The sequence below is a fragment of the Nanorana parkeri genome, unplaced genomic scaffold, assembly GCF_000935625.1.
Source record: "Nanorana parkeri isolate BGI_ZX_2015 unplaced genomic scaffold, ASM93562v1 scaffold1823, whole genome shotgun sequence".
NCBI lineage: Eukaryota > Metazoa > Chordata > Amphibia > Anura > Dicroglossidae > Nanorana > Nanorana parkeri.
In genome coordinates this window covers 261487-274260 of record NW_017308091.1, presented here as the reverse complement: position 1 = coordinate 274260, position 12774 = coordinate 261487, and the positions used below count along the sequence as shown (strand labels likewise).

Here is a 12774-nt window from a genome sequence, read left to right as displayed (position 1 = left end):
GAAATCTTCTGCCCCCATGTGCTCCAAGATGGAGACTCTCATAGTTTAGAGTTAGGACCGCACTATAAGAGGTGCCTTGGCGCGGCTGTGCGGCTTTCACATTTTCTGCAGAAGACGTGTATCCAAACCTCTGTTATTAACCTTAGTGGTGAGACAAGTTGTTTTACATGCTGGTTTGTGAGTGTGCCATGATACCTTTCTACTATTTGACTGTTCAAAGCCCATTTCGGCTGCATCTTACTGTATAGCTGGTGACAAATTGTTGAGTGCGTTTGTCATTTGTTTTGCTTGACCGATTTGGTGCAGTGATGCATGGGGGTTCTCAGCTGCCATTGGGATGTGTGGGATCCCTTGTGTGTTCCTGTGCCTTTAAGGAGATTGGGCTTCCACCTGACAAACCTGCACCCAATTTGAAATCTTCTGCCCCCATGTGCTCCAAGATGGAGACTCTCATAGTTTAGAGTTAGGACCGCACTATAAGAGGTGCCTTGGCACGGCTGTGCGGCTTTCACATTTTCTGCAGAAGACGTGTATCCAAACCTCTGTTATTAACCTTAGTGGTGAGACAAGTTGTTTTACATGCTGGTTTGTGAGTGTGCCATGATACCTTTCTACTATTTGACTGTTCAAAGCCCATTTCGTGTGCACCTTACTGTATAGCTGGTGACAAATTGTTGCGTGCGTTTGTCATTTGTTTTGCTTATTCTAATTAATATGTTACATACCTGCTGTGGCATGATATGAACCTTTTTATTTGATAACTTTTATTCATCGTGTTGGATTTAAAAGCACCTACCTTTTTCCTAGTGCCTGTAGTCCTACAACCAATGCAATATTTGCATGGATAGAACCCAATGCCATTAAAGAGAGTCACATTTTTCTTTGAGGGATCAAGTGTATTTTTAGCTAATTTAGTTTTGAGGTTAGGTACTCTCCGATAGATCATTTTTGGTTTGTTTGGGAGAATTGGGCCCAGGGTTCTTTCCCTTTTTAGGATATGCCAGTGTTTATTGAGGATGGATTCAATTTGTTTGTACTGGGCTGAATAATTAGTAATGAATGTTAGAGGTATAGGGTCTTTAGATGTAGTAGATGGCTCCAATAGTTTTAATCTATCCTTCCTCTGAATCTCTGTCTGTATTTTGTTCAAAGTATTATTTTTATATCCTCGTTCCTCAAACTTCTTTACCAGGGTGTTAGTCTGTTCACAGTAGTCTTCCTCTGTTGTGCAGTTCCGTCTGATTCTGGTCATTTGGCCTTTAGAAATACCTTTGAGCCAGTTGGGGTGATGACAACTGAAGACGGGGATATAACTATTTCTATCGGTTGGCTTGAAGTAGGTTTTGGTGTCAAATTTGTTTCCATTTTTTATAATATCTAGGTCAACTAATTGAATATTGGTGGGGCTAATCTTACTGGTGAAGGACAAATTATATTCATTGATGTTAAGTACTTCTACAAACTCTTTAAGAGACTGAATATCCCCTTCCCAAACGAATAAAATATCGTCTATGAAGCGTTTCCAAATCTTGATGTTTCCAAAGATGTAATCCCGTATTGTCATTGACTTCTATGTCCTTTAACACGTTTAGAATGTCCTTACTGTCCTTCAAAAATGCTTTGGTTTTAGCCACCAACGGTTGTAGATGCCAATCTATTAATTTCCGTAATCTAGCTGTAAGGGAATTTATCCCACTCACGATCGGTCTTCCAGGGGGGGGGCCTCATATTTTTGTGTATCTTAGGTAAAAAATACATGATCGGAGTTCGACTTGTTGAGGATATTAAATAATCTCTCTCTTTTTTTCGTTATCAATTCCTTTTTAAATGCTGCTTTTTGAACCAGTTTTTCTAGCTCCTTTTTTTTTAACCCCTTCATGACTGAGCTTGTTTTTGGTTTCTGTTCGTAAATGACTGACACACTTTCGACATTTTTGCTGTGTGATTCTTCCACGTCAGTAATATACTTTCTTACAAAGTGCACCCACACATATTATATATTGTTTTTTAGGAGGACAGATAGGGCTATATATTTATATCACATTTGTGTGTCTAACGCCTCACTTAGGACAAATACAAATTAAAAAAAGAGGAAAAAACTTTAAAAAAAACTTTTTTTCCCAGTTTTGATTTGTAGTATTTTTTTTTAACAAAACCAGCACAGCTAAAAAAAAATGCAATACATACATTCATTTATTTGTCCCTTATTTTTAATTTTTTTATACACTTTTCACTATTTTTTTTTATTTATTTACACTTTTCACTTTTTTTATACTGACAAATTTTATTTATTTAATTATATCAAGCAGTCATTGTGAATTAATCTCACTATTACTGCTTGATAAATTAATACATTTTTTTTATTATCAGGCTGCTTCAAACTTCAGAACAGCCGATAATAAGTTAGTGACACTGATCCTGCAGCAGTTCAGGATTCAGCTGTCAGTGAATGTTTCAGAAAACTTAAACATTCTACTTTCAAGAATAGATACATTATGTGTCTAATACATAACATTTTGTATCTATTCTTGAAAGTCAAAAGATTAAAAAAAAAAAAACCCGTATAGCTTGAGAGAGATATCTCTCGATCTATACGAGCTGTCAGAATGCCGGCAAAAGCCGACATGTGTGTCCGCTTTGCTGTGACTCTCAGACACCCGATATTAAGGTATCGGGTGTCTGAAAAAGGTTAACCCTTTCAGTAATGGATCTCTAGATAGTTAGACATCTATTACTGAAAGGTAACCGCTGATTCTCAGCGGTTAGCAGCCTTCTAGTGCAGCAAATAACTCGTCACGTACAGTGTACGTGACGAGTCATTTGGTCCCTTTGTGGCTGGACGTACAGTGTACGTCTCCCGTCACGAAGGGGTTAAATACTTCGTTTATTGACACATTACATTGCAGACTTCAGTGCATTGGACAGTGACAGAGTGATAAATCAAAAGAAAACAAAATTATTATTCCAATTACGTTGTGAGCATATTTGTTCGGTCACCGATTAACATTGATCGGGACATATAGACCAAGACTGTTCGTCACACTACTGGGTAAAAATCAGATGACTATATGGAAGCGGTTGACTCAATACTCCTCTCCGGTGAGATTCTACTACCTAGATGTAGTGCTCCTGCCCTCATAGGTCGCTCAAGCCGATCACCCTGGTCCCTCCGAAATACGGCTGGGACAGGAAGTGATTTGCGTGTGCGAACCGAATGATGTCCCATACACTGCAATTACCAACGTAATCAATTTAAGTATGCCAATATGGCAACAAAACAGAACAACTCCTGTGCAGGGATGAGCCACCCCCCCCCCGCTCCCCCCAGCCATCCACATGAGCCGAACCTCCGCCCTCATGTGCTGGGGGACTGAGTAAGAGAGCGTGGGGCGGACCACTCCAATGTGGTTACTCTCGTCTCTAGCCCCATTACCGATCTGTAAAGTAAGAAGAAGGAGATCAGGGAATGAGCAGAAAAGAAAGCAAAAAGGGAAAAGAAGAGGGAAACATACAGTGCACCGGCCACTATATGCCAACATATGTCCACCTCGGAGTGCAGCATCCTCACCCATCGCTCCGCTGTGTCTCTGGGATTTCTCCCATCTCCGCCACGTATGCAGCGGAATGTGTGAAGTGCAGCCAGGGTATCCAGGTGGAACTGAAGCGTTCTTCCTCATTTCGCATGGAGGCTGTCAGGTCCTCCATGCGGTATATATTGTCCACAATGTTTAGCCAGAGTCGTACCATGGGGGGGTTGGTTTGTCTCCACAACAAGGGTACGCAAGACCTAGCCGCGTTCAACATATGTACTGTTAGGGATTTTTTGTATCGTTCGATTTTGGTTGAGGTCATATGTAGGAGAAACACCCCAGGATCATCAGGTAGGGGTTCAATTACCAGTTGGTTCACCATCGTCCTCACCGCGGTCCAGAAAGGGCGTATGTCAGGGCATGCCCAAAAGATATGAAGCATGGTGCCCGGTGCCTGGTTGCACCTCCAGCAGAGCGACGGGATTGAGGGGTCAATTTTATGCAAGACATGAGGGACTCTGTACCAGCGTGATAGTATCTTATACCCCTGCTCCTGATATTTACAGGCCATGGATGATCTATGGGCTAGGGCCAAAATCGCTGTCTTCTGTTGCTCTGTAAAGGTCCTACCCATCTCGGACTCCCACCGTTCCAGGAAAGGGGGGGCAGAACGACTCAGGGGGTGAGCACAGCTGCCCGTATAGCCAGGATAGGGCGTGTCTAGTCGGTGCGCCTGCGTCACACAGAGTCTCGAAGGGTGTGAGTTTACGTGCCAGTCCCCCCACCCCAGGCACTGAAACCAGAAAGTGACGAAGCTGGTACGCACTCCACACTTCAAGAGGAGGGTCAAGCATATGCCGGATGGCCTCCAAGGGCATCCACTGACCGTCCACAATAAAATCGCAGAGTCGAAACTTGTCTAAAGCTAACAAACGTCTCAGCGGGCCCCTCCCCATTCCCGGGGGAAGTCTGGGTCCCCCAGTACCGGAGTCATGGGAGACGGGTACGGGGATAGGTCTGTGGATCGTAACGTTGCCCTCACGGAAGTCAATGTCGGTGCAATTAAAGGATGGGTCGACAGCTCTGGTGGCAGTAGGGAAGAGAGCCACGCTAGGCCTGTAAGTGGTGCCCCAGATTCGAGCAGGTCCATCTCCACCCACCTTATCTGACTGCCATGACAACACCAGTCTAGGAGTCTGGAGAGATGAGTCGCCTTGTGGTACATCCGAATGTCTGGGAGGCCTAGTCCCCCCCTGTCCTTAGGTAGAATCAGTAGGCGGTATGCAATCCTCGGCCTCTGTCGTGCCCAAATGAAGGACACAAACAGCCGCCTCATGCGGGTGAAAAAAGTGGGGGGGAGGCGGATCGGTAATGTCTGAAGCAAATACAAGATCCTCTTGAGAGTTGTCATTTTAAGAGAAGCGCATCTACCGAACCAAGTGAGAGTCAATTCTTGCCACTTGGCCAGATCTTGTTTTACCGTACCTAATAACGGGATGAAGTTTTCTTGGTACAGTCTGTCAGGGTCCGCTGTAATCCGCACCCCAAGATACTTAAGATAGGTTGGCGCCCACCGAAACTGGAATGAGGTTCTCACCTCCTCCATTAGCAAAGTGGGGAGAGAGATGTTTAGAGCTTCAGACTTTGTCGGGTTAATCAAAAAGTTTGAAAGTTCCCCATATATGTCAAATGCCTGAAGGAGACTGTGAAGGGAGGTCATGGGGTGGGTCACAAAAAATATGAGGTCGTCCGCATAAGCTGCCACCTTATGGGATCCCGCATGAGTCAGTAAACCCCTCACGTCCTCATCTGCCCTGAAGGTGCATAGAAAAGGTTCTAAGGTGAGAATAAAAATAAGTGGGGATAATGGGCATCCCTGCCTGGTGCCGTTGCTGATGGCGAAGTATCCTGAATAAGTCTCGTTAACCCTAACCGCTGCAGTCGGGGACGCGTAGAGGGCCATGATCCACGAAGTCATATGGGGTCCCAACCCCACATGATGCAACATGGATTGTATAAATTGCCAATCCACCCTGTCAAAGGCCTTTTCTGCGTCAATTGACAGCATCAAAAATATGAGGTCGTCCGCATAAGCTGCCACCTTATGGGGGACCCCTGCGTGGTGAATGAATGACATTCAGGACCCTGGTGGTATTGTCACACGCTTCTCTAGAGGGAACAAAGCCCACCTGGTCAAAGTGGATCAAATGGCCAATGTGAGGGAGGAGTCTGTTCGCCAGCATCTTGGCGAACAGTTTGAGATCCGCATTAAGAAGCGCTATGGGGCGGTAGCTGCCACAATGGGAGGGGTCCTTATCCGGCTTTGGGATCACCGTGATGTGTGCCCTAAGTGCGTCAATGGCAGGGTACCGTCAGTGGCCAACGCATTGAAGGCTTTCAAATAATGGGAGGAAAGGATGGAGCCAAACGTTTGGTAATACCACAACGTGAACCCATCTGGACCTGGTGCCTTCCTGGGTTTTGATTGTTTAGTGGCTAAGTCCCATTCTTCCTCCGTCAGGGGAGACTCCAGGAGCTCCGATACCTGGGGGTCAAGGGATGGCATACCCGATTGGCGCAAGTAAGAGGCCATGCGAGAACTACGGTCGGTCAGGTCGGAAGTGTGAGTGTCTAAGCGCAAGTTATACAGTAGAGTATAGAAGTCTTCGAATGCCCCCGCAATGTCTTTAGACATGGACAACCGGTCCCCCATATGCGGATGTATGTCCCCAGTCGGGCTCCCCCAAGAGCCCTGGCCAGAAGCCTACCCGGCTTATTGGAATATTCATAAAATGTTCGCCTGCATGTCACCAACCTCTGCTTGGCCTTCTGATATAATAGGGTGTTCAGAGCCTCCCTAAGTTGGCGAAGGGCCGTTTGCGAAGCCTGCGCTATAGAGCGCTTGTGGCTAGACTCCAAACGACGGATCTGGGAGAGGAGGCGAGTGATCTTTTCCTTCTGTTCCCGTTTGCGTCTAGCGCCGTGCCGGATGAGTATGCCCCTGACTACACATTTGTGTGCCTCCCACACTACATTAGGGCTGGGAACCGAGTCCGCATTGGTTAGGAAATAGGACTGAATCGCGTTAGTAACATCTGCTTTCACCACCGGGTCCTGGAGAAGGGATTCGTTTAGGCGCCAGGTTGATAATGCGGAACGAGGTGGTAGAACCTCCAGCTCCATATGTATAGGGGCGTGATCAGACAAAAGAATAGCATCTATGGAGGCCGATCGTAGGGCCAGGAGGGAATGGTGGCCAACCAAGAAAAAGTCAATGCGAGAGTATGTCTGGTGTACCGCTGAGAAAAAAGTGTAATCCCTGACCCCGGGATGTAAGAATCGCCATGAGTCCACTACCCGTAGCAACTGAAGCTCAGCCCGTAACTTTTTAAGGTCGGCGAACGCAAGATGCGATGTCCCTCTGGAGACGTCTATTAGCGGTTCCATAGCAAAATTAAAGTCACCCCATAGGATCAGCGAGCCCTCTGAGAACTCGAGCAGAATGGCTACCACCCGGTGTAGGAATATCAGTTGGTCCGAGTTGGGCAGGTACACGTTAGCAAAAGTGTATATCGTCTCCCCCACCCTACCCTTTGTCAAAATATACCTGCCGTCCGGGTCCTGCTTGAGGTCTATCAGTTCCCACGGCACCGATTTGGCCAATAGTATACTGACACCCTTCGATTTGGAGATCGGTAAGGACGAGTGGTAGGCAACCGGGAAATCTCTGTTATGTAAACGGGGAATCTGTTGTGTCTTAAAATGTGTCTCTTGTAAAAAAACTACCTGTGACCTCATGCTTCGCAGATCCGCCAGGAGCCGGGAACGTTTCTCGGGGATGTTCAGGCCTTTGACGTTTAGGGATGTGAATTTGACCAATCCCTCATTCCGCTGCCTCTCACCGCGACAGCCAGGCCGCACCATGATGCAAAGATAGGGCAGCGGAGCAATGGAGAGGATGGGTCCAAAATCAGCCGATAAAGAGGGTGCTGTGTATCTGAGGAGAGCAAAAGAAAGCAGGGAAAGAAGGGAACAACAGTAGAAGAAAAAAGACAGATCAGTAATCGGTGGGCTAATAGGACAAAATCAGCGTTTACAGTTATATGCGAGAGAACCTCCTGCTCGACCCAAATATGGGACGAGGAAGACTCAAAAGAAAAATCTCCGCGCCTCCAAGGAAGCTGGGAGAAACCCTAATGGGGGATCGCAGAATAGGAATTCTGCGGGATTCCTGAATGGTAGCGTTAATAGCTAAAAAAAAACCAAGTATAAAACCTTAGTATCTGTAAAGTTCAAAGCAACCAAAATTTTAACCTTAGCTTAGATAAAAAGTTAGGTGAAACATTGGAGGTGTACCGCGAGGGGCCGGGACGGCCCAAGAGAGACCCCTTAGTAAATCCATCAACCCAAAGCCCACAGGGGGGACCCCTGTCACAACTCCCAGGACCCCCAATAAGTATACTACCCCCTCCGCCCGCTTATTGTGGGTATCCAGGTAGATGGCCCACCACCCCCCGTGGGCAGCACCCCACCGTAGAAAGAACTGTCATAAGCATCTCACCATATCTCTCAGAATGTGGGTGCCTCCCCAGGGGTGTGGCATCCCGTCCCCACCAATCCATCAAACAAAAACATGTGCCCAGGGATATATGAGCCCCCCATTGTAATATGTGACATGGAAGCACTAGGTGATGCGCATCTAACCCCCTATCCCCTAAAACACTAAACAAACCGATGGGGACAGTTACTCCAGGGGGCCCGCGCCCATGAGTCTGTCACTGTACCCACAAGTCCTTCTTATGTGGAAACCATGGAAGGGCACTGAGGGCCAGGAAATATCCAGTCAGTGCAATGGAAGGTCAAACCTTGTATAGGCATATCAGACGTATAGGCCGTATATTGGAACGTCAACAATCGGTGTGGTCAAAGTTCCCTTGCCTCCCTACTCCTGGAGGGAGTGTCCTGCAGGAAGGATCGCTGGTGAGGCCTCGACCACCTGATTGTCTCCTATTTTCTCTGGAGACAATCAGGTGGAATGGGTGTCCCCATCTATAAGTGGCTCCCACCGTGCGTACAACATCTAGGACCGGTCTCAGTGTGCGCCTCATACGCAGAGTGTGGCGTGAAAGATCTGGCATAATCTGGATCCTGGCCCCATCGAAATCCAGGGGGCCTTTGTTCCAGGCCTGGCGCAGTATCTCCTCTTTCAAGGAGTAAAAATGAACTCTGCAGAGTACGTCACGTGGCATTCCTGAAGGTAAGTTACGAGCTCCCTGGGCCCTATGCACCCTGTCCAATTCCAGCTCTGCAGTGGGTGGCTTATCCAAATAATGGTTTAGAACCGCCGTGACCGTGGACCGCAAGTCTGGGCCTGATGTTGCCTCCAGGATCCCTTTAAGCCTCAGATTGTTCCGGCGGTTCCGGTTTTCACTATCATCCACCTGCAGGTAAATGGCTGTGATATGTCTTTGATGTGCGGCCTGGCCTGCCTCCAGAGCTGCCACTCGATCTTGCACTGAGGCCGTGGTCATTTCCACAACGTCCACCCGACCCTCCAGCGTGGACACATGCTGCCGGACCTCATGCAGCTCCAGGCGTAAGGCGTCTACTATTTTCGTGGCCATACTATCTAGGTCCCGTTTCGTAGGCAGCTGTGACATGCAAGCCCGCCAGTCCTCCGGGTCATCCCGTCTGGGGCCTATACCAGCAGACGTTGGACCGGGAAGTGAGTCCTCATCGTGGAGGAGGGGGGTGCATATGGGTGAGGGCGGAGGGCTGGGGAGTCTGTTCGGGGTACTCACGGGCAGTTGGCTTCAGTGTCCTGAGCGCAGCAGCTTTTATTACTATTAATATTTTTCCAATAACATTTTTTAAATTATATTTTATTTAATTTTACTTATATCCATAAGCGCGGATTATACATATTTTATCACTTTTTGACATTGCATCCAATTGCATAAATGTGCATTTATATCACTAGTGAAGTATGTTAAACTTGTTAACATACTCAACATCATATCTGCCAAATACAATATGGCATTCAGAGGTCACCAAAGTCAGCGGCCATTTTGAATTTTGCATTTTTTTTATAATTCATTAAATTGTCTCCTACTTTTTCTCTCTCTAACTAAAATATCTTCTCAGGTGCTATAACCGGCTCTACTGCTTGGCCACCTTTACATGCCACATATAGCTTGCAGCTATATTTATTATTGTTATTATTATACAGGATTTATATAGCGCCAACAGTTTGCACAGCGCTTTACAACATAAGGAAGACATTACAATCACAATAAAATTAAAGGCAAGATGGTAAGGAGGGCCCTGCCCGTGACACATGGAAATGGATAAAAAACCCCACATACAAATGCATGCAAACACACTGGACGGCACCGGAAAGCCCATCATAAGCTAAAAAATAACTGCTAAAATGCGGCAAAATTGCAGCAAAACACAATGCACTGTGTTCCAAATCTGGTCCAGATCTTGTTAGGAAAATGAGGTCAACCTGACCTGAGACTTTGAAGTCTACTTGAGTTGATACAGGCTTATGAAAGAGCACAATATGCTTGTTATAGATATTCTGGGGGGAAAATATCAAAACTGGAACAGACAGAATCTGGAGCAGTTGCCCATGGTAACCAATCAGCACCTACCTTTAATTTTCAAAGGTAAACTGAACAGATACGCTGATTGGTTGCAGTGGGCAACTGCTTCTGTCTGCTCTAGTTTTGATAAATATCAGTTTTATCAATGTAAAGGAAACGTTTTCGCTTGTAGTGATGTCATATTTTTTAATGTAAAAAAAAAAAATGTTGTCTGTCCTATTTTGTTATGTCCTTACCTGGGCGGTTGTTGCGTATGATACTTGCATCGCTTGGTACTCTTTTTTAAATATATCTTATGTGTATTATCTCCAGGTGACATTAGGGGTCTAGAGACCCCTAATGTCTCCACATTAGGGGTCTCTAGATTTGCTTCATCAGCTTCTTCTCTCTGGCAGTAGGAGGGAGCCAGATGACTGACAGGTGAATGCGGAAGTGATGTAATACACATCACTACTGCATTCACACTACAGAGGCTATCACGCCATACAACCGATCGGCGGCTATAGAGCCGCTGATTGGTTGTATGTGAAACAGCGGACGGCAAGAGGGCGGGCGGACGGCAAGAGGTTAATTTTAGAAAGTTCAGATTTTCAGTTTTCTATTTTTGTGTATTTCTGCAGACACTGGGGACATCTAGTGGAGTTTCTCTGAAATTACAGCACACAGAACTGGAGCATTCTCTGTAGTCTTCATGTAGCATTTTTCAGTCTAATAATGTGACTCCTTTTTTGCAGACACTGGGGACCTCTAGTGGTGTTTCTCTGATATTACAGCACACAGAACTGGGCATTCTCAGTAGTCTTCATGTGGCATTTTTCAGTCTAATAATGTGACTCCTTCTCTGCAGATACTGGGGACCTCTAGTGGTGTTTCTCTGATCTTACAGCACACATAACCGGGGCATTCTCAGAAGGTTTTCATGTGGCATTTTTCAGTCTAATAATGTGACTCCTTTTTTGCAGACACTGGGGACCTCTAGTGGTGTTTCTCTGATATTACAGCACACATTACTGGGCATTCTCAGTAGTCTTCATGTGGCATTTTTCATAGATTGAATCCAGAGGTCTTCAAGATGCCCCCCGCAGATGGGAGCTGGCGGGCCTTCTTCTGAAGATGCCTGGGTAAAATAGGAAGGGGATAAGGAGGGCTAAGTTGCCCCCCAGAGGAGAGAGTGAACTTGTGACTGCCAAGCTGTTTCCCTCCACCTGGATGTGCGAGTGAAGCTGCGCATCTCTGGTGAGAGTCAAGCTGCACCCTGGAGCATCATAGCTGTGCATGTGTGATATACTCACCTGTCCTTCACTCCTGCGTGTCATCTGGCTCCTCCCACCTCCAGGATTTAAGCCTCCAACATTCAGTTGCTTGGTGTTAGAGCAAGGAGGAACACGCTGGGCAAGTCTCCTTCACTAAACCTGTCTCCTCCCAGAGACATTGCTGACTTGGAGACTTGCCCAGCATGTTCCTCCATGCTCTAACACCAAGCAACTGAATGTTGGAGGCTTAAATCCTGGAGGTGGGAGGAGCCAGATGACACGCAGGAGTGAAGGACAGGTGAGTATATCACACATGCACAGCTATGATGCTCCAGGGTGCAGCTTGACTCTCACCAAGTATAGCAACCATATATCTGCATGTGTCTGTCTGCAAAGCTGTCTCCTACAGCAACCATATCTCTGCATGTAACAGTATGCAAAGCTGTCTCCTACAGCAACCATATCTCCGCATGTGACTGTTTGCAAAGCTGTCTCCTACAGCAAACATATCTCTGCATCTGACGTATTGCATAGCTGTCTCCAACAGTAACCATATCTCTGCATGTGACTGTTTGCAAGTTGTCTCCAATAGCAATCATACCTCTGCCTGTGTCTCATTGTCACACTATCTCCAATAACAATGTACCGCGGCACCTGGTTGCCAAGCCGTCTCCCATAGCAATCACAGGATTGTATCTGAGTGTTCATCCCTCTGTCTCCTATAGCAACCCTTGTAAATCTGGCTGCTTCTTTCACAACCTGTGCCAGAGACTTATATTTATGTTTTTCCTTTTTTGGAAGTGAGGTAACTTCCGCAATGTATATACGGACCGCATACCAGACTCTCCCTGGACACAATGATTGTGCATCTAGGGAGAGTGTTTTCTAACCACATGTAATCATATCACATACAACCCAGATATGCCCCAAGACATGTGGTGTGCAGGCGTTTACATGCAACTGCTGTCACCTGATCATTAACTTGAATAGGTGACAAAGCCCACCACAGATCCTGCATAACCCCCCTGAGATCCTGCAGGGTCTCTGCACGATCTGTGGGGGGCTTTGTCGGGTCTCAGGGGAGCTTTGTAGGATCCATAGGGGGCTCTTCAGCCTGCAAAGCCCACCACAGATCCTGCAGAGCCCCCCTGAGATCCTGCAGGATCAGTGGGGGGCTTTGCTGGGTCTCAAGTGGGCTTTGCAGGATCTGTGGTGAGCTCTGCAAGGTCTATGGTGGGCAGAGCCCACAACAGATCCTGCACAGCCCCCTGAGACTGCAGGGTCTCAGGGGGCTGTGCAGGATCTGTGAAGGTCTCAGGGGGCTCTGCAGGGTCTATGGTGGGCTCTGCGGGGTCTCAGGTGGGATTAGCAGCCTGAGACTCA

General features: G+C 46.8%; 1 long non-coding RNA gene across 1 annotated transcript in view; it reads left to right on the top strand.

Annotated features, from left to right (window-relative positions):
* Positions 1–4726: 4726 nt before the first annotated feature.
* LOC108799812 overlaps positions 4727–12774 on the top strand; it is a 16254-nt gene continuing 8206 nt past the window's right edge. Inside the window, exons 1-2 of the long non-coding RNA XR_001942051.1 lie at positions 4727–4738; positions 6908–6910. This is a non-coding gene — a long non-coding RNA (uncharacterized LOC108799812). The remainder of the gene's footprint in view (positions 4739–6907; positions 6911–12774) is intronic.